The sequence below is a fragment of the Mobula hypostoma genome, chromosome 2 (genome assembly GCF_963921235.1).
Source record: "Mobula hypostoma chromosome 2, sMobHyp1.1, whole genome shotgun sequence".
Lineage (NCBI taxonomy): Eukaryota > Metazoa > Chordata > Chondrichthyes > Myliobatiformes > Myliobatidae > Mobula > Mobula hypostoma.
In genome coordinates this window covers 18,497,694-18,517,093 of record NC_086098.1, presented here as the reverse complement: position 1 = coordinate 18,517,093, position 19,400 = coordinate 18,497,694, and the positions used below count along the sequence as shown (strand labels likewise).

Here is a 19,400-nt window from a genome sequence, read left to right as displayed (position 1 = left end):
ACTTCCCAGAGATTTATTTTTGCAGGCATTCACAGTAAATACAAAGAAACACAATAAAATCAGTGTAAAACTACACACAAAAACAGGTGAACAACCAATGTGCAAAAGAGAAGTTGTACAAGTATGAAAAGAAAAACAAATTAATAATAATAAAATATCCATAAATAATATTGAGAACATGACTTGTAGAGTCCTTGATATTATTTATTATAAAAGTATTTAGATTGTATGTCACCATATACCACCTTGAGATGAATTTTCTTGCAGGCATTTATAGGAAAATAGATACAATAGAATTTATGAAAAATTATAACCAAAGACTGACAAACAGCCAATGTACAAATGTAGGTATATTGTGCAAATAAAAATAGTTCAAAATACTCACAAGATGCGTTTGTAGAGTCCTTTAAAATGAATCTGTAGGATGTGGGGTTAACTCAGAGTTGAGGTGGGTGTGTTTATCCTTCCAGTTCAGTTTATACAATTACAGATTTTGAAATTCCAAACTGATTTGCTTTAATTTCATTGAAATGTTGAGAGAAATCAAACAAAGTCCTTACCTCCTGTGGTTTTTCCTGCATATATTTGATTCAAACATTTTCAACATATTTTGAAATAGATACAATGGATTAAGTCAGCAGGAGCCTGAAGAACAAGCCTTTTCTCTTTATCCTCTTTATCTTCACTTAGAATTAAACCTGACTTTCTGAAAGCAGATGATATGGCTGCATTCCATGAGTCATCAAGACTAGTTTACAGAAGCTCCTTGTGAATATATTTCAAACCCTTCATTTCTATAGTCATTCTATAGAAATTGGACATTCTATAGTCAGTGTCAGGGCCAAGCTCAACCCTGTCTTCACTAATTCACTATCCAGTAGGAGCCCTTGAAAATGGTCTGACTCATGAACCTTGGGTGATTTATGGACTACCTGTTACTATTAAGAAAACAAAAAAGAAAAACAAAAGACCAGGTCAGGATTAATATCTATTCCACTTTGGCAATATCAGTGGGAGTGTTCTTCCAATGCCAGACTAAGGGTTAAGAGATTACATTGAGGTTCAGGTTAGCAAATTATAGTAAATCCATTCTATTAGTGACCACATTTAGGGTCACTGTTAATTTGCAAACATCATATCAATGGGGTTTCTGTCTTTGGAAACTCTATTCTGCTATATGTCTAAAGTCTTGCAGTTTTTATAACCTTGTCATTAAATATATAGACAATCAAGTTGTATAACGATAGGGTTGGCAGATGTGATAGGCTCTTTTAAGAGGCTCCTGGACAGGTACATGGAGCTCAGAAAAACAGAGGGCTATGGGTAATCTTAGGTAATTTCTAAGGTAAGGTTATGTTTGGCACAGTTTTGTGGGCTGAAGGGCCTGTATTGTGCTGTAGGTTTTCTATGTTGCTATGTTGTATAATTTCTCAAGGATACTTGCTAGTGACACTAAAATAATTTAAGCACCTTGGAAAATGGTCAAAGTGGAAATATATACTAGCCAATAGACAGAATTTTTCTTCTGTTGGTTCCTATTCCTGCACAAAATATGAAGCTGTTTTGTAACTGCAAAACATAAAACTAATTGAAAGGAAAACAAGGGAGCTAGGAGATGCCAGTCTTATTTCACTTTTACTGTAAGTGAGGCACACATGTTTGACATGATGGTGTGATTATGTAAACCATTGACAGACTTTGTACATATAAACCATAATGAATTATTTAAACAACAAAGAATGCTTAATCAAACCACAAACAAGATAAAATCTGCAGATGCTGGAAATCCAAGCAACACATACAAAATGCTGGAGGAACTCTGCAGGCCAGGCAGCATCTATGGAAAAGGGTACAGTCGATGTTTACTCCTTTCCATAGATGCAGCCTGGTCTGCTGAGCTCCTGCAGCACTTTGTGTATGATGCTTAATTAAACAATGTATTTACAATACTACTCAAATACTACAGAAATATTAAATGCACTCTTCCTTGCTTAGCTATAAACTCCAACTCAATGTAGACTTCATCTCTCTCTCTCCCTCTCCCCCTCCCTCTCCCCCCTCCCCCCTCTCCCCTCCCTCTCCCCCCTCCCTCTGCCCCTCCCCTCCTCCCTCTCCCTTCCCCCCTCTCTGTTTGTCTTTCTCTGTCTCATTCACAGCATAGTAAAGTTTAAATTGTTTCATACAGGCCTAACAATTTAATCACTGTGGAGGATTTCTTACTCTTGTGGCATAAGTTCTTTCCTGACCAGGAGGATGACTCTGCTTGGCAGGTGTGACTTGCGGCTGCAAGACAATTTCAGGTTCTGGGGGCTCCTCCATGGTGATTGTAACAGTTGACTCTGGGACTGCAGGAAGTGGTTCTGGCAGCTCTGGACACCTTTCTTCTCCAACAATTGACTTTGGACTCCTCAACTGATCGAAGTGATGATATCAGACACAATCTCTACTGCGTAGTAGAGTGGTCTAGTTCTGTCCTTAATCTTTCCAAGCACCCATTCTTGATCACCTCTGTAGTCCCTCACCAGGACCGCTTGTCCAGGAGTGAAGCACTCAACCTCCTTGTTTGAAGAGCCTTCAATCTGTCTCAGCTGTTTGTTCTGCATACTCCTTCTGAGACTGGGTTTGAGGAGATCCAAGTGTGAATGCAAGGGATGACTCGGGAACAGCGTAACTGGTGAGTTGTTGGTTGTGGGGTGTGCTGCATTGTGATATGCAAGGAGGAAATTGGCAAGCTTCTGATTCAGTGCTTGCGTAGTGTGTTCTGCTGGGAAGGCTTGCAGCAAATTCTGTAGACTCTGGACAAACCTCTCCTATTGTAGCAGGCTGGTACAGCACAGATGTAATATGTCTTATTCCAATCATTTTCTTTTTTTTGTAATTTATTTTTTATTGAAGTTCATCATCAAACAAAACTTCCCATAAGATGTATTTCAGATACTGTACATATATATCATATAGTCATATTTGTCACAAATATCCACATAATATTCATCTGAGGTATACACTTACAGAAAGGAGAGCAAAGAAAGAACAATCAAAAGAAGAAAACTATGTACAAAATCAGGAGTGATCTTTTTTTAAACAACATATTCATTGACTTGTGAGAATAAAATCAGGTCTATGAGGTGTCATGTAGTTAAACCATTTAATCCCAATATGAATCAAATTGTTCCAACTTCATCCAATCATTTTCAGGGATAACTGGAACTGTTCCACAACAAACTGTAGTCCAGTGTCAATGTCTAAGTGTTGCAGTACACCAATACTTGAGAAGAGACTTTTCAACACATTACCAATCTGTGAGGTTGCAGTGGAGGCTATTGGGAATTCTTCCGGCACTTTGTAGCTGCTTTCACTGCTACCAAGAAATTTGTGCCCTGGCATGGTTTGGCAAAATCTACATGAATCCTCTGCCAGGTCGACACTGGCCATTCCCAGCAATGGGGGGTGGGGGGTGCTCTTGGCATCCTCTAGGTGTGCTAGCATCCCAAACAGTGCATGGCAAGTTGCTAGATCTGCTGATCTATTCCAGGCCACCAAACAATGCTCTCATTTTGACCATGCCTAGATGATTGCATGTAGCTCCTCCAACACTTTAGATCTCAGCTTGGATGCTACAGCAATTCTCAATCCTCACATAAGGCCACCTCTGTCAAGGGCAAGTTCATCCTGGCGCTGGTAAAAATGGAGGAAGCGGAGCTTCTGCTGCATGTTCCAGCCATTTTGTGTGGCTATATGGACCTGGGATAATGTGGGGACTTCTGTGGTTTCCCTTTGGATCATCTCTGCCGTAATAGGGAGACTTTTGATTTGTGTTGGAGAGAATATGTCCAGAGGAGTGTCCTTTATTGTAAATTATTGTTAATTTTCACACTGTAGATCTCAAGGCTACCTCAGTCCTGTGTCACTTTCATCATTATCAGATTTTTCATCAACAGCATGCAGATTAGTGCTCTTTTTGAAACTGCAAGTGGACTTTTTAGCTTTTCTCTGCCCTGTGCAGACCATTTATTTTTGTCTGCCGGACATGCTCTTTGCATGTGTCTCGACTATGTTTTGGGCCGAGACCTTCAAACAGGACTGAAGAAAAAAAGATCAGAAGTCAGAGTATGAAGGTGTGGGGAGGGGAGGAAGAAATACAAGGTAGTAGGTGATAGGTGAAACTGGGAAGGGGGTGGGGGGAAGGAGAGGGATGAAGTCGAACTGGGAAGTTGATTGGTGAAAGAGATAAAGGGCTGGAGAAGGGGAAATCTGATAGGAGACGCCAGAAGACCATGGAAGGGTGAGAAGCACTAGAGGGATTGAATGGGTAGGTAAGGAGATAAGGTGAGGGAGGGACATGGGAGTGGGGAATGGTGGTGGGGGGGGTGTGGGCATTACCGGAAGTTTGAGAAAATCGATATTCATGCCATCAGGTTGGAGGCTACCCAGACGGAATATAAGGTGTTGTTCCTCCAACCTGAGTGTGGCCTCATTGCGGCAGAGAGGAGACCATTGACTGACATGTCAGAATGGGAAGAGGAAATGGAATTAGAATGGGTGGCCACTGGAAAATCCTGCATTTTGGTGCTTGGTGAAGCAGTCTCCCAATCCACATTGGGTCTCACCGATACACAGCAGGCCACAGCAGAAGCAGCAAACACAGTGGATGACCCCAGCAATGAGTACAGGTGAAGTGTCACCTCACATGGAAGGACTGTTAGGGGTTTGAATGGTAGTGAGGGAGGAGGTGTAGTACTTGTTCTGCTTGCAAAGATAAGTGCCAGGAGGGAAATGAGTGGGGACAGATGAGTGGACAAAGGGAGTCACTGTGGAAAGCAGAAAGTGGGGGTTGAGGGAGGGAAAAATGTGTTTGGTTGTGGGTTCCCATTGGAAATGGTGGGATTTACAGAGGATTATGTGCTGGACAGGGAGGCTGGTGGGGTATTAGGTGAAGACAAGAGGATGGAGTGAGGGCAGATGTGCGTGAAAAGGAAGAGATACAGTTGAGCACAGTTTTGATAGTAGAGGAAGGGAAGCCGCTTTCTTTGAAGAAAGAGGATATCTCCTTAGTTCTGGAATGAAAAACCTCAACCTGAGAGCAGATGAAGTGGAGATGGAGGAATTGAGAGAAGGGGGTGGCATTTTTACAAGTAACAGGCTGGGAAGAAGTATAGTCTACGTAACTGTGAGAGTCAGAGGGCTTATAAAACATATCAGTAAATAAGCTGTCTCCAGAGAGAGAGACAGAGAGATCAAGAAAGGCGAGGGAGGTGCCAGAAATGGACCAGGTAAATTTGAGGGCAGTTGGAGGCAAAGTTGATGAAGTCGATGAGCCCCCTGTGTGTGCAGGAAGCAGTACCAATGCAGTCATCGATGTAGTGCCGGAAAAGTGGGGAACGGACACCAGTGTAGGCTTGGAACACAAACTGTTCCACGTAGCCGACAAACAGGTAGGCATAGCTGACAGCCTTCTGAGTGCCCATGGCCACACCTTTCATTTGAAGGAGGTGGGAGGAGCCAAAGGAGAAATTATTGAGAGTGAGGACCAGTTCTGCCAGATGGAGGAGAGTGGCGGTGGAGGGGAACTGCTTGGGACTGGTGTCCAGAAAGAAACAGAGAGCTTTGAGGCTTTCCTGCTGGGGGTTGGAGCTGTATTGGGACTGGACATCCATAGTGAAAATAAGATGATGGGGGCCAGGGATCATGAAATCCTTGGAAAGATCAAGAACGTGTGATGTGTCACAGATGAAAGTAGGAAGGGAGTGAACCAGTGGGGATAAACTTGAGTTGAGGTATGCAGATATAAGTTCAATGGGGTAGGAACAAGCAGAAACTATAGGACTACCTTGGGGGGACAAGCAGGTATCCTTCTAAGCGGATCAAGTGCTACACCTGCCCCTACACCTCCTCTGTCACTACCATTCAAGGCTCCAAACAGTCCTCCCATGTGAGGCAAAACTTCACCTGTGAGTCTGTTGGTATCTGGTGCTCCCAGGGTGGCCTGCTTTAAATCAATGAGAACAGACGTGGATTGGGAGGCCACTTCACTGAGTATCTACGCCCTACCTACCGTCCACCTGAAAAATCACGATCTCCCAGCGGCCATTCATTTTAATTCTACTTCCCATTCCCATTCTGACCTGTCCATCCATGGCCACCTATATTTCCATGATAAGGCCACACTCAGGTTGGAGGAGCAACACCTTTTATTCCATTTGAGTAGCCTCCAACCTGATGGCATGAACATCAATTTCTCAAACTTCGGGTAATGCCCCCCTTCCCACCATTCCCCACTCCCATTTCCCTCTCTCGCCTTATCCCCTTACCTGCCCATCGCCTCCCTCTGGTGCTCCTCTCCGTTCCCTTTCTTCCATGGCCTTCCGTCCTCTGCTATCAGATTTCCCCTTCTCCAGCCCTTTATCTCTTTCAGCAGCCGACTTCCCAGCTCTTTACTTCACCCCTCCCCCTCCCAGTTTCACCTGTCACCTACTCCCTTGTACTTCTTCCTTCCCTCCCCGCACTTTATTACTCCGACTTCCCATCTTTTTTTCTTCTGTTCTGATGAAGGGTCTCAGCCCGAAACATCGACTGTTTACTCTTTCCATCGATGCTGTCTGACCTGCTGTGCATTGCTTGGATTTCCAGCATTAGCAGATTTTCTCTTGTGTGTATGTGTCCTAGTTTGTAACAATTTCTGCAAGTTTCACCTCTAAACCTGCATTGAAGCCCCTGCCACAATGGTAACATAATTTGCTCAGTCAGGCAGGTTTCTGTTTAAACGCTGGAGTTTTGTTGATGATCACTTTCATTCCTGACTCAATTCAATTGCGTCTCTGTCTTCCCATTGCTATTTCAACGGCTGTTCTAAGTGTGAGTTGTGTTAGGAGCCATTTCTGAATGCTTTTCTGTAAGATTCTACAAACCAAATGATTTCTCGGTTCATCACTAAGCTCATCATTGCACTGACAATGGTCAGACAATCACTTCAATTCAGCCACGGAATGGACTGCCCTTCATTTTGATTCTGCTTATGCAACCTAAAGCATTCTTCAGTCGCAATAGTTTAGGTTCTAAATGTTCTCGCAGTACTTTCACGATATCAGGAAAGCTAATTTTGCCTGGTTTGGTTGGAACAGACAAATTTCTAAGTAAACTGTGTGTCTTTAAATCCAATGCACTTAGAAAAACAGGTACTCCCTTCTCATTGGCTATTTAATTTGCTTCAAAATACTGCTCAATTAGCTCAGTATACAGTTATCTGTTGTGTAATCAAACTCATCAATCTTTCCGTTGTAGTCAGCCATTTCTGCTCTTTTTTTAAATGACTATTATCACCTAGTACCCATTGTTTATGAACCCATGAATTCTTCTGTTTTCTGCCTTCTTTAAAACTTGGATTGTATCTGACCCTTCCAAAGAAGTTTTTTAAATTTGAAAGTCTCTCTGAACCTCAGCAAGTAGGTAGCCACCTAAAGTTCATATAAAACTTCTTCATCACCACTGGTATGTTTTGAAACTCCAAAACATAACACTAATTGAAAGGAAAATAAGGGAGACAAGAAATATGAGTCATAGTTTATTTTTACTTTAAGTGAGGCGCACACACGGTGCGGTGGCGTGATAACGTAAGCCATTCACGTGCTTTGTACATATAACCATAACAAATTATTTAAACAACAAAGAATGCTTAATTAAACAATATATTTACAATATTACTCAAATATTGCTATATTATTAAATACACACTATCTACTATTTTATGTAGATTCATCCTATCATTTTGAGATAGGTTAATGGTGACATGAAAATGGTTCTCATGAAATATGGTATAAAACAGTTAGGTATCATACAATAATATTTATGACAGGAACTTCTATAGTACTGATGTCACCTGAGCTCCTGTCTCCATAGTGATCCCATTCATTTTGCCTCCAAGATCTGTATCCTTGCTCATCACTGCCATAATCAGAGTAATCATAAAATCTTTATCCTTTTCCTGTCCTTTCAAAAGAACACCGCAATCAGTTGCCTGCTAGCCTGCCAAGAACTATGACAGTATTATTAAAGTATCAACCCACTTCTTTCCTGGATTTCACAAGGGCTACAATCCAGGTAAAAAGATTGAACGTTCACAAGATCCTATTTTTAGAATTATAAATGGAAAATCTCAACCAGTGAAGCAACAAACAACAGAAAATGCCTTCTTTTGTGAAGGAGGGGAGGTGGGGGTGGTGTGATGCTGTGGGCAGCCCAGCAAAAAGGTAGTATGCTTAGACATCTTGGAGATCCTAAGGGATCCCATTTATGTGAGAGGAGCCTACCTGTCTGAAATATGCATCCCAGGGCGGTTTTAAAGATCTGATTTGCAATTTTCACTTTTCAAGAATATATTACCATAAGTCAGGACAAGAGGCCAAGCATTTTGGACAGAAACACTAATCAATATTTTTAGATGGTGTATTTTCTTTTTGTCATTGTTCATACCTGCATATTCTCAGACATGAGAGCTCCAGGTTGATTGCTATAGAATTTTAGAAACTAAGGGATTTGAGTGATATAAAAATTGGTTCAGAATGTGGGCTTGAAATAGAAGATCAGACCTCAGATCTATAGTTAATCATCAGACCTGATTACTTAGTTTCTTATGCAAAATGGAAAATTCATACTGACCTGTGGTTTTATTGTCCAGTGTACATATACTCACCAAAATACATGGTTCACCCTGTTAGAGAAATGAGTACACACTTCTGTTGTCCACTAATCCTTCTATTTCCATCATTGTTATTACTTTCAGCTTCTGATATTGAAATTACACTGCAATTGCATAAAAGTAAGTCTGTATAACTTCAAAATTTTGGATGACATCTACTATAACAGGTAAATAAACAGGCAGACTATTATTTAAATGGGGAGAGAATTCAAAGTTCTGAGATGCAACGGGACTTGGGAGTCCTCGTACGGGATACCCTTAAGGTTAACCTCCAGGTTGAGTCAGTGGTGAAGAAGGCGAATGCAATGCTGGCATTCATTTCTAGAGGAATAGAGTACAGTATAGGAGCAAGGATGTGATATTGAGGCTCTATAAGGTGCTGCTGAGACCTCACTTGGAGTACTGTGGGCAGTTTTGGTCTCCTTATTTAAGAAAGGATGTGCTGACGTTGGAGAGGTTACAGAGAAGGTTCATTAGAATGATTCCGGGACTGAGAGAGTTAACATATGAGGAACATTTGTCTGTTCTTGGACTGTATTCCTTGGAGTTTAGAAGAATGAGGGGAGACCTCATAGAAACATTTCGAATGTTGAAAGGCATGGACAGAGTGGATGTGGCAAAGTTGTTTCCCATGATGGGGGAGTCTAGTACGAGAGGGCATGACTTAAGGATTGAAGGGCGCCCATTCAGAACAGAAATGCGAAAAAATTTTTTTAGTCGGAGGGTGGTGAATCTATGGAATTTGTTGCCACGGGCAGCAGTGGAGGCCAAGTCATTGGGTGTATTTAAGGCAGAGATTGATAGGTATCTGAGTAGCCAGGGCATCAAAGGGGAGTGGGACTAAATGGGAGAATGGATCAGCTCATGATAAAATGGCGGAGCAGACTCGATGGGCCGACCGGCCGACTTCTGCTCCTTTGTCTTATGGTCTAAATGATGTCAAAAGTTTCAAGTGCACAGTGCTATAATCAGGACAATAGAGACAATCAATTTTGCTCTGGCAGTTATTTAATCCCATGCACTGCAATTTATAGGATATAACACAAGAGGGCTGATGTGAAAGTATATTGTCCATAATTATTGGTCAGTAAGTTTTGTGTAACTGCCAATGCACCAGATGTTTTGTGGAATATTTTTAGCTTTAGTTGTAGAAGCGTCAGAAACAATTACTTTTTTTTTAAAAAGCAAGTTAATTTGGCTCAATCCCAATGGATCAACAGAATAATATAAATTCAATGGTTCAATGTAATTTTGATTGTTTTTGAAATGCGTCAAAATGCAGTTGCAGGTATATATGCCTGTTTATGTGTTAACGTATGTGTTACCATCCCATAGATGTTCAACTATTTGATGGTAAAAAGATACCTTTGTCATAAAGTTTTTGTGTGGGAACAATACAGACTGGCGTAGGGAACATCACCAAAATAGACAAATTTCATGAGCATAGGTGTATAAAGCACAGTACTGATGCCCTGTGATTCTTAGTGGATTAATTTACAGTATCTCCTTTCATAGTCATAGTCATAGTCATACTTTATTGATCCCGAGGGAAATTGGTTTTCGTTACAGTTGCACCATAAATAATTAAATAGTAATAAAACCATAAATAATTAAATAGTAATATGTAAATTATGCCAGGAAATAAGTCCAGGACCAGCCTATTGGCTCAGGGTGTCTGACCCTCCAAGGGAGGAGTTGTAAAGTTTGATGGCCACAGGCAGGAATGACTTCCTATGACGCTCTGTGTTGCATCTCGGTGGAATGAGTCTCTGGCTGAATGTACTCCTGTGCCCAACCAGTCCATTATGTAGTGGATGGGAGACATTGTCCAAGATGGCATGCAACTTGGACAGCATCCCTTTCACATACCTGCAACTTCATGCATAACTCCTATGACAGGGCCAGTTATCATATGAGTAAGTTTGATGACTCTGGGCCGGTACTCCCTGGAATTCATAAGAATAGATAGATAGATATACTTTATTGATCCCAAGGGAAATTGGGTTCCGTTACAGCCACACCAACCAAGAATAGAGCATAAATATAGCAATACAAAAACCACAAACAATCAAACAACAAAATGCAAACTACGCCAGATGGAAATTAAGTCCAGGACCAGCCTATTGGCTCAGGGTGTCTGACCCTCCACGGGAGGAGCTGCAAATTTGATGGCCACAGGCAGGAACGACCTCCCATGCCGCCCAGTGTTGTATCTCGGTGGAATATGGCCGACGTCCAGCAGTAAAAAGTTCAATATCTGGTCTACAAACACGTTCCTCGATCGTAGTATGACCCGGATTGCACCATCTGTTGTTAACCAGAACAGTAAGCACCCAACTCCTTTACGCTTACCGCTCTCAGTGCACTTCCGGTCAGCCGGAACGGTCTGGAAGCCGTCCATGGAAAAGTTTTGATCGGGTATGTCCTCGTGCAGCCCTGTTCCAGTGAAACACATAACATTGCACTCCCGAAATGTTCTCTGACGCCTGGCTAGCACTGTGAACTTGTCCATTTTATTACCCACCGAACTCCACTTCTCCATAAGTCTCTGTTATCTCGACCCGGTCCTCTTTCCTCGACCTTGTGATCCCCCTCTGCATCCTCTGTGAGTTTTCCTCCAGATTTCAGCAGGGGTGTCCGCCGCTGTGTTCGCTAAACCGGCCGGCATTGGCCGGCAAGAATGAGGGGTGACCTCATTGAAACCTATTGAATGTTGAAAGACCTTGATAGGGTGGATGTGAAGAAGATGTTTCCTATGGTGGGGGAATCTAAAACCAGAGGACACAACGTCAGAATAGAGGGGCACCTCTTTAGAATGGAGATGAGGAGGAATTTCTTTAGCAGAGTGTGGTGAATCTGTGGAATTCATTGCCACGGGCAGCTGTTGAGGCCAATTTTTTATGTATATTTAAGGCAGAGGTTGATAGAGTCTTGATTAGTCAGGGCATAAAGGGATACAGGGAGAAGGCAGGAGACTGGGGCTGAAAGGGAAATGGATTTGCTATGATGAAATAGTGGGCCAAATGACCTAATTCTGCCTTTTATCTTACGGTCTTATAATCTAGGAACCTGGACGCAATCCATATAATTTTAATTTATGTCTCATCACTGGCATCTGAGAATTTGAAACCAGATATTGGATTGCCATATCAAAAGCAAATATTTCAAGAAAGTCCCATTAATGTCCTGAAGACATGAAAAGTTGCCATCTTTAATCTGACCTGTATAAAATTAACCAAAACAGAGTGGGTTCTTTATCTTGTAAATTTATCCATGCATCTGAAATTGCAATGCTTGCAGTAATTTACAAGGGTTTCCTTCTCAAGAATTTGAAATGAACTTGGAGCATCTATGTTCCTTCAAATCCCAAGAAGTTATGTCTCAAAAAGAAGTTGACAAACCACTATAGGCAGTCTCCCTTCCAAGTGTATTGGTTTACAACTATTTAAAGGCTACGTGCTAGTCAGTGTACAGTCAAAACATCTGAAATACCATATCTCCATCCATCTGGTGAATTCTTTGACTTTAGTAATCAACTTTCCCAACTTCTTTACTGATTGAATACAAGGTCAGGTCAACTGACTAAATTGTTATGTGACAGCTGCACAGCGTGAATGGGTTCTGTTAAAACTGAGATCATTAATAAACAAAATAGCTTTAGACATTAATTGTAAACTTCATTCAACACATTCCATGGATAAAATACCCACAATACAGGAGTAATATATATTGTTAAATGCAGCTATATTTTTATTGCTTAATAAGGGTAAATTTATACACATTAAGTAAATGTTTATCTAAATACTTGATACATTTCTGTTTGTAATGTGGTCATTAAATACTACTTGACATTCCTCCTGGAATAGAGTATGTAATTAGTCAGTATGTTGCAGAAATGATACACTATGAGACAAGTGCCATGAGCCAAATTTATCTCCTTGTTGTAGTAATTTTGCTCTGGAAATTGATGGAATTTGGTAAAGGCTAGGTGAGATAAACAGGACATCTGGGATCTCAAAGTGTCTGGCCAAAGGAAATATAACGTGCAGAGAGAGACAAGAATCAGAAAGGGGAAGTAGATAATATGAACTCAGTACAAAGAAAATGAAGAGTAGGAAAGGGGAAAAAGTTAATCAGTGGCAGAAAATAAGGAGCAGGACAAATAAAAAAATGTAATCAAGTTAGAGGAAAAGCATTTAAGTTAGGGGACAAGCATATAAGAATGAATTACTACTGTAGAACTGAAAGTCTAATGTTTCATTGTTCCCTCACTGGCCTCTCAAGGTTGAAAGTCATGTAAGGGATATAAATCACATCACTAGCACAATCCTCAGGTGTGAACTGACAGCCTTAAGTGACTGCACCAACACTTCATTCATGATGTTGGTGTAAATCCACCAGTTTCCTGTTACACAATGGGCAACCTCGTAGAGATAGTTGTTTTCTGTTTTGGTGGCTTCAGGCAGTTTGACATCAATCATCCATCAGTTTGTGGTGAACTGGTACTGGTACTTATTGTGTGCCTTGCCTCAGTACAGATTGCCGGCTGCTTACATAATAATGAGCGTTGCATATTTGCTGGTGTTTCTCTTTTGCAAGTCGTTTCTGGGCCATTATCGTAGTCAGTATTTTATAGATAACAGGATTTAAAATTAGCAAGTGCAATAACATTTTACAGACCAAATCTGTCGTGAGAATACTTTGCCATGTTTTGTAACAAAAATATTGTTGAAGGAGCTTCTCAGCAAATGGCAACATTATGTTTAGATTACATATTAGTGGAAATATTCTTGACTGGTAGGATTTTGGCTCTAATATTGGTTTACTTATTAGTTATAAGAATATTTACGAGTGTATAAAACTCCACTGAGAGCCTTGTAAAGTCCCTTGCCTTGTGCAACACAAAGCTGTTCTGGTCCCAAAATGAAGTAATTTCTTTCTCTTGGGCACATAGCAAAGACATCACTTTTGGCTCTAATATTCCCTTTGCTCTTTCAGTGGATCGAAAAGCACTATAATTTTCTTGACAGCTGTCAGACCAGTTGCTTCTGAACACTTGCAGGCTATGGGAAGTTAATCCCAAGTATTTAAATGATCTCATCTCTGGGATTTGGATAGCTTTCATCAATAGTTGTCCGAATTAATTTAGTGTTAGTTATAATTTAGTCCTATTGTAATATATTATATGAAATCTTAAAATGTTTGAGGGAAAGATTTATACAGACTATGCTGAGTCGAAATCAAGGTCATCGTTCCCATCTACACCAGTGACTACATTATTAAATTAAAGGCATCCATTAGTCTTGTGAGACCATGGATCTTCGCCTGGAAAGTCTTCACTCTCCAGGGAGTCTTCACTCTCCAGGGCACAGGCCTGGGCAAGGTTGTATGGAAGACCAGCAGTTGCCCAAGCGGCAAGTCTCCCCTCTCCACGACACCAATGTTGTCCAAGGGACCCATACAGCTTGGCACCAGTGTCGTCGCCGAGCAATGTGTGATTAAGTGCCTTGCTCAAGGACGCAACACGTTGCCTTGGCTGGGGCTCGAACTCATGACCTTCAGGTCACTAGTCCAATGCTTTAACCCTTGGCCACGTGCCCCCTATACCTAATAAAGTAGCCACTGAATGTATGTTCATGGTCTTCTGCTTCTGTAGCCCATCCACTTCAAGGTTCGACATGTTGTGTGTTCAGAGACACTCTGTTGCACACCACTGTTGTTAACATGTGGTTATCTGAGTTACTGTCACCTTGCTGTCCGTTTGAACCAATCTAGCCATTCTTCTCTGACAAGGCATTTTCACCTACAGAGTATCCCCTCAGTGGATTTTTTTTTCACACCATTCTCTGTAATGTCGTAGGGGTTCCCAACCTCCCAACCTGGGGTCCACGGACCACTTGCTTAACGGTATTGGTCCATGTCATAAAAAAAAGTTAGGAATCCCTGCTCTAGAGACTGTTGTGCATAAAAATCCCAGGATATCAGCAGTTTCTGAGATACTCAAATCACCCTGTCTGACATCAACAATCATTCCACAGTCAAAGTCACTTAGATCACATTTCTTCCCCATTCTGGTGTTTGGTCTGAACAACAACTGCACCTCTTGACCATGTCTGTGTGCTTTTATGCATTTAGTTGCTGCCACATGATTGGCTGATTAGATATTTGCATTAACGAGCAGGTGTACAGGTGTACCTAATAAAGTGGCCACTGAGAGTACGCCAATTGTCCTGGTACTTAAAACTCACGATTGCTATCTCTGTAGTTTCTAAAAGTCATTCTTGTCTATGCTAATGCTTCTGATGTATTTAAATCCAAACAATCAACTAATTCTATCTAAAGAAATTAGCTACTTATCTTATCACATGCTTGAAAATACTTGCATTTACTTCATCATGTCTGTACCATTCCGAACTACCCCAGACAGGACTACAATAATGCATAGTAATGATAGAGCACTCTGAAAATATTGAAACCAATTCCTTTCTGTTTGATGATAGCAACTACAATTCACTTTTAATTTCTTTATACGATTAATTTATTCTAGTTCATTAAATATACTCAACATTTCATAGCTTCTCTGCTCTTGACTGACGAGGTAATAACCTTGACACTCATGGCTAGAGCTTGAACTTGCAGCATGCTTGCAGAGTACATCAGAGTAACAATTATTTGAGAAAATATAAAGAATGTAAAGTTTATCAGTGCATATTGCATGGTTCTGACTATATAGAACATAGAATAGTACAGCACAGTACAGGCCCTTCGGCCCACAATGTTGTGCAGACCCTCAAACCCTGCCTGCCATATAACCCCCCACCTTAAATTCCTCCATATACCTATCTAGTAGTCTCTTAAACTTCACTAGTGTATCTGCCTCCACCACTGACTCAGGCAGTGCATTCCACGCACCAACCACTCTCTGAGTAAAAAACCTTCCTCTAATATCCCCCTTGAACTTCCCACCCCTTACCTTAAAGTCATGTCCTCTTGTATTGAGCAGTGGTGCCCTGGGGAAGAGGCGCTGGCTATCCACTCTATCTATTCCTCTTATTATCTTGTTCAAAATATGTTTGAGTATCCTCGGTGTCGGCAGTGGTCGGCTGCTTCCAAGGCATCGGCAAGTTGACGGTGCCTGGAGGTTTATGGCAGCGAGTTTCTCCCTTTTGACGCCTGCTATCGGGGACTGGGGAGTCAATCGACTCGGGGACTTTTGAGACTTTATTTACCGCGCCCATGGTTTGTTCTTCATAAAATTATGGAATTGCTTTGCACTGCTGTAACTATATGTTATAATTATGTGGTTCTGTCAGTGTTAGTCTTTGGTCTGTCCTGTTTTCTGTGATATCACTCCAGAGAAACATTGTATCATTTCTTAATGCATGTATGCATTTCTAAATGACAATAGAAGAGGACTGAGTGTTCTCATAATCTAATCTACAAATGTTTATAATTAGTCAAATGTTATGCATGCACTCATTTCTTCTTTGTCACAATTCAGTTACCTTGATCCATTATTCTGTTAGATGAAGGGAACTGACAACTGCTACCATGCCTACACTTTCAAAGTCTGGTTAATGCAGAGAATCTCTTTACTCACTATGAGTTTTTCCAATACAACCAGAAACAGGCAAAAGCAAATTCCATTTGCTTGTTTTTCCAAATTATATGACAAAACGCTGGATATTTTTAATATTTTCCTCCGCGACAAAAGAGGTATAATTTCAACATGCGGGTGTAACTTTCAGTAACATTTAAGTAATCTTATATACGTATTGTTTGTTCAAGCATTCTTGTTCATTGAAATAATTAATTATGTGTTATAGATAAAATTACATTAATTGCATACATCATCACGCTCCCACGTTAAAAGTAAAGAGAAAGTTATAACCGCATTTTTGGACTCCTGTATCGTCCTTTGAATTAATTTAATGTTTTGTAATTACAGAACATGACAGGTCACAGTAGAAAACATTGACAGTAAATTCCTGTCCTTAGATGCTGGCCTGACCCATTAAGTTCTTCCAGCATTTTGTGTGTATTGCTGACCTAAATTTATCAGGGTTCATCTATTTACTGGGCAATTGAGCAATTTACTATAGCTCACAAGTAATAGAATAGTAGATCAGACCTCTAAAAAGTTGCTGGAGGATGTGGACCTAAATAGACAAATAGAGGTCAAAAGGTCCTTTTCGGAATGGCAGACGGTGACCAATGGGGTACTGCAGGGTTCAGTGCTGGGACCGCAGCTGTTTACAATATATATTAATGATTTAGATGAGGGAATTAAAAGTAACATTAGCAAATTTGCCGATGACACAAAGCTGGGAGGCAGTGTGAAATGTGAGGAGGATGTTATGAGAATGCAGGGTAACTTGGACAGGCTGGGTGAGTGGGTAGATGCATGGCAGATGCAGTTTAATGTGGATAAATGTGAGGTTATCCACTTTGGTAGTAAGAACGGGAAGGCAGATTATTATCTAAATGGAGTCAAGTTAGGAAAAGGGGAAGAACGAGATCTAGGTGTTCTTGTACATCAGTCACTGAAAGCAAGCATGCAAGTACAGCAGGCAGTGAAAAAAGCTAATGGCATGCTGGCCTTCATAACAAGGGGAATTGAGTAAAAGAGCAAAGAGGTCCTTCTGCAGCTGTACAGGGCCCTGGTGAGACCACACCTGGAGTATTGTGTGCAGTCTTAGTCTGCAAATTTGAGGAAGGACACTCTTGCTATTGAGGGAGTGCAGCGTAGGTTCACAAGGTTAATTCCCGGGATGGCGGGACTGTCATATGTCGAAAGATTGGAGCGACTGGGCTTGTACACTCTGGAATTTAGAAGGTTGAGAGGGTATCTTATTGAAAGATATAAGATTATTAAAGGATTGGACATGCTGCAGGCAGGAGGCATGTTCCCGCTGATGGGTGAGTCCAGAACCAGAGGCCACAGTTTAAGAATTAGGGGTAGACCATTTAGAACGGAGTTGAGGAAAAACTTTTTCACCCAGAGAGTGGTGAATATATGGAATGCTCTGCCCCAGAAGGCTGTGTAGGCCAAGTCTCTGGATGCTTTCAAAAAAGAGATGGATAGAGCTCTTAAAGATAGTGGAATCAAAGGTTATGGGGATAAGGCAGGAACTGGATGCTGACTGTGGATGATCAGCCATGCTCACAGTGAATGGCGGTGCTGGCTCGAAGGGCCGAATGGCCTACTCCTGCACCTATTGTCTATTGTCTATTGTCTAAGGCTCTGTGGACTCACGAGGGGTATTGGAATGGGAGTGGGTCTTTGAGAGGAATTGTCGCCAGGGCAAGACTGAGCCTCCTAAGTGAGCCAATTTCAGTTGTATATGTGTAATCTAGTAGTGGAACTAATCAATCACTTGAAAGCCAGATTTTGTGAGATCTTTGAGGGACCATCTCTAATACTGAACCTTTTTCAGGTGGAGCCCTTCTGGGTTTGCCATTTACCCCTCATTCTCACCTCATCAGCGATTCCTGTGCACCTCATTCAGGCCTAGAAACAACACCAGCACCAGCCTAACCCAACTTCCGACTTGTTCGTGTCCTCCTGCCACCTCACCTGCACTGTTTGCAATCTCGTTCCACCCCCTCCCATTTCTCCCATCCAAGGTGACATGACCCTTGAGACCCCCACTTCTTTTGATTGTAGTTCTGACTCTCTCAGGCCATCCACAACTATCCCTCCCCTATAACCTGTATCCCACAACTTGCCCACTGTGTGAAGGAAGTTAGCAGATGAAATACCAGGCTGCTTGGATTACATGTACAATATTGTAGTACTGAGAGGAGGTCAGGCGTTTAGCGTGCCTTTTAAGGCAGGAGGGAGTTTCTGGCAAAAATGCTGTATCTTGTTTGTACCTAGAGTTTGAAATTAGATTATCTGTAATGCAGTTCAAAGAATAACTGAAGTAGTTTCTCAGGAGCAAACCAAAAAAATAAAAGATTCATTACTGTTTATGGCCAGAGCTCCCAGGCAGATTTTTTCGACATTCTTTCACTGAAGATATGCAACATTCTCTCACTTCCATACCCCTTACATCAGTGCAACATCTGAATCCCTTTCAAGTCCAGTCAGAAATTTGCTTCCATTACATCACACAACTTTAACAACCTCTCACACTGCGTTTAATGATTGGAAAATTCTTGGACTCAAATGTTGTTGAAGTATAACGGGGCAACTTATGAGATATTTAGCTCATACTTAAATCCACGCTGAACTGTTTAAACTGCCTACCCCCGTCAACCTGCACCGGGACATAGCCCACCATACCCTTACCATCCATGTACCTATCCAAACTTCTCTTATTGAGCTCACCTGCACCGCTTGTGCTGGCGGCTCATTACACACGCTCACGAATGTTTTCATGTTTATTTTTTATTTATTGAGATACAGCATGGATAGGCCCTTCCAGCCCTTTGAGCAGTGCCGGTCAGCAACCCCCGATTTAATTCTAGCCTAATCGCGGGACAATTTACAACGACCAATTAGCCTACCGACCGGTACACGACCTTGGACTCTGGGAGCAAAAACTGGAGCGTGTGGGGGAAACCCATGCAGTCACATGGAGAACGTACAAACTCCTTCCAGGCAGTAGTGGGGATTGAACCTGGACTGCTGGTACTATAACGCATTTTTTTTTTTATTAAGTGCAATTGTGAACAATAGCCAGATCAGAAATGCTGATCAAGT

General features: G+C 41.5%; 1 protein-coding gene across 4 annotated transcripts in view; it reads left to right on the top strand.

Annotated features, from left to right (window-relative positions):
- The window catches only part of cep85l (centrosomal protein 85, like), a 348,511-nt gene that overhangs the window by 204,345 nt on the left and 124,766 nt on the right, over positions 1–19,400 (top strand). The window lies entirely within an intron of this gene.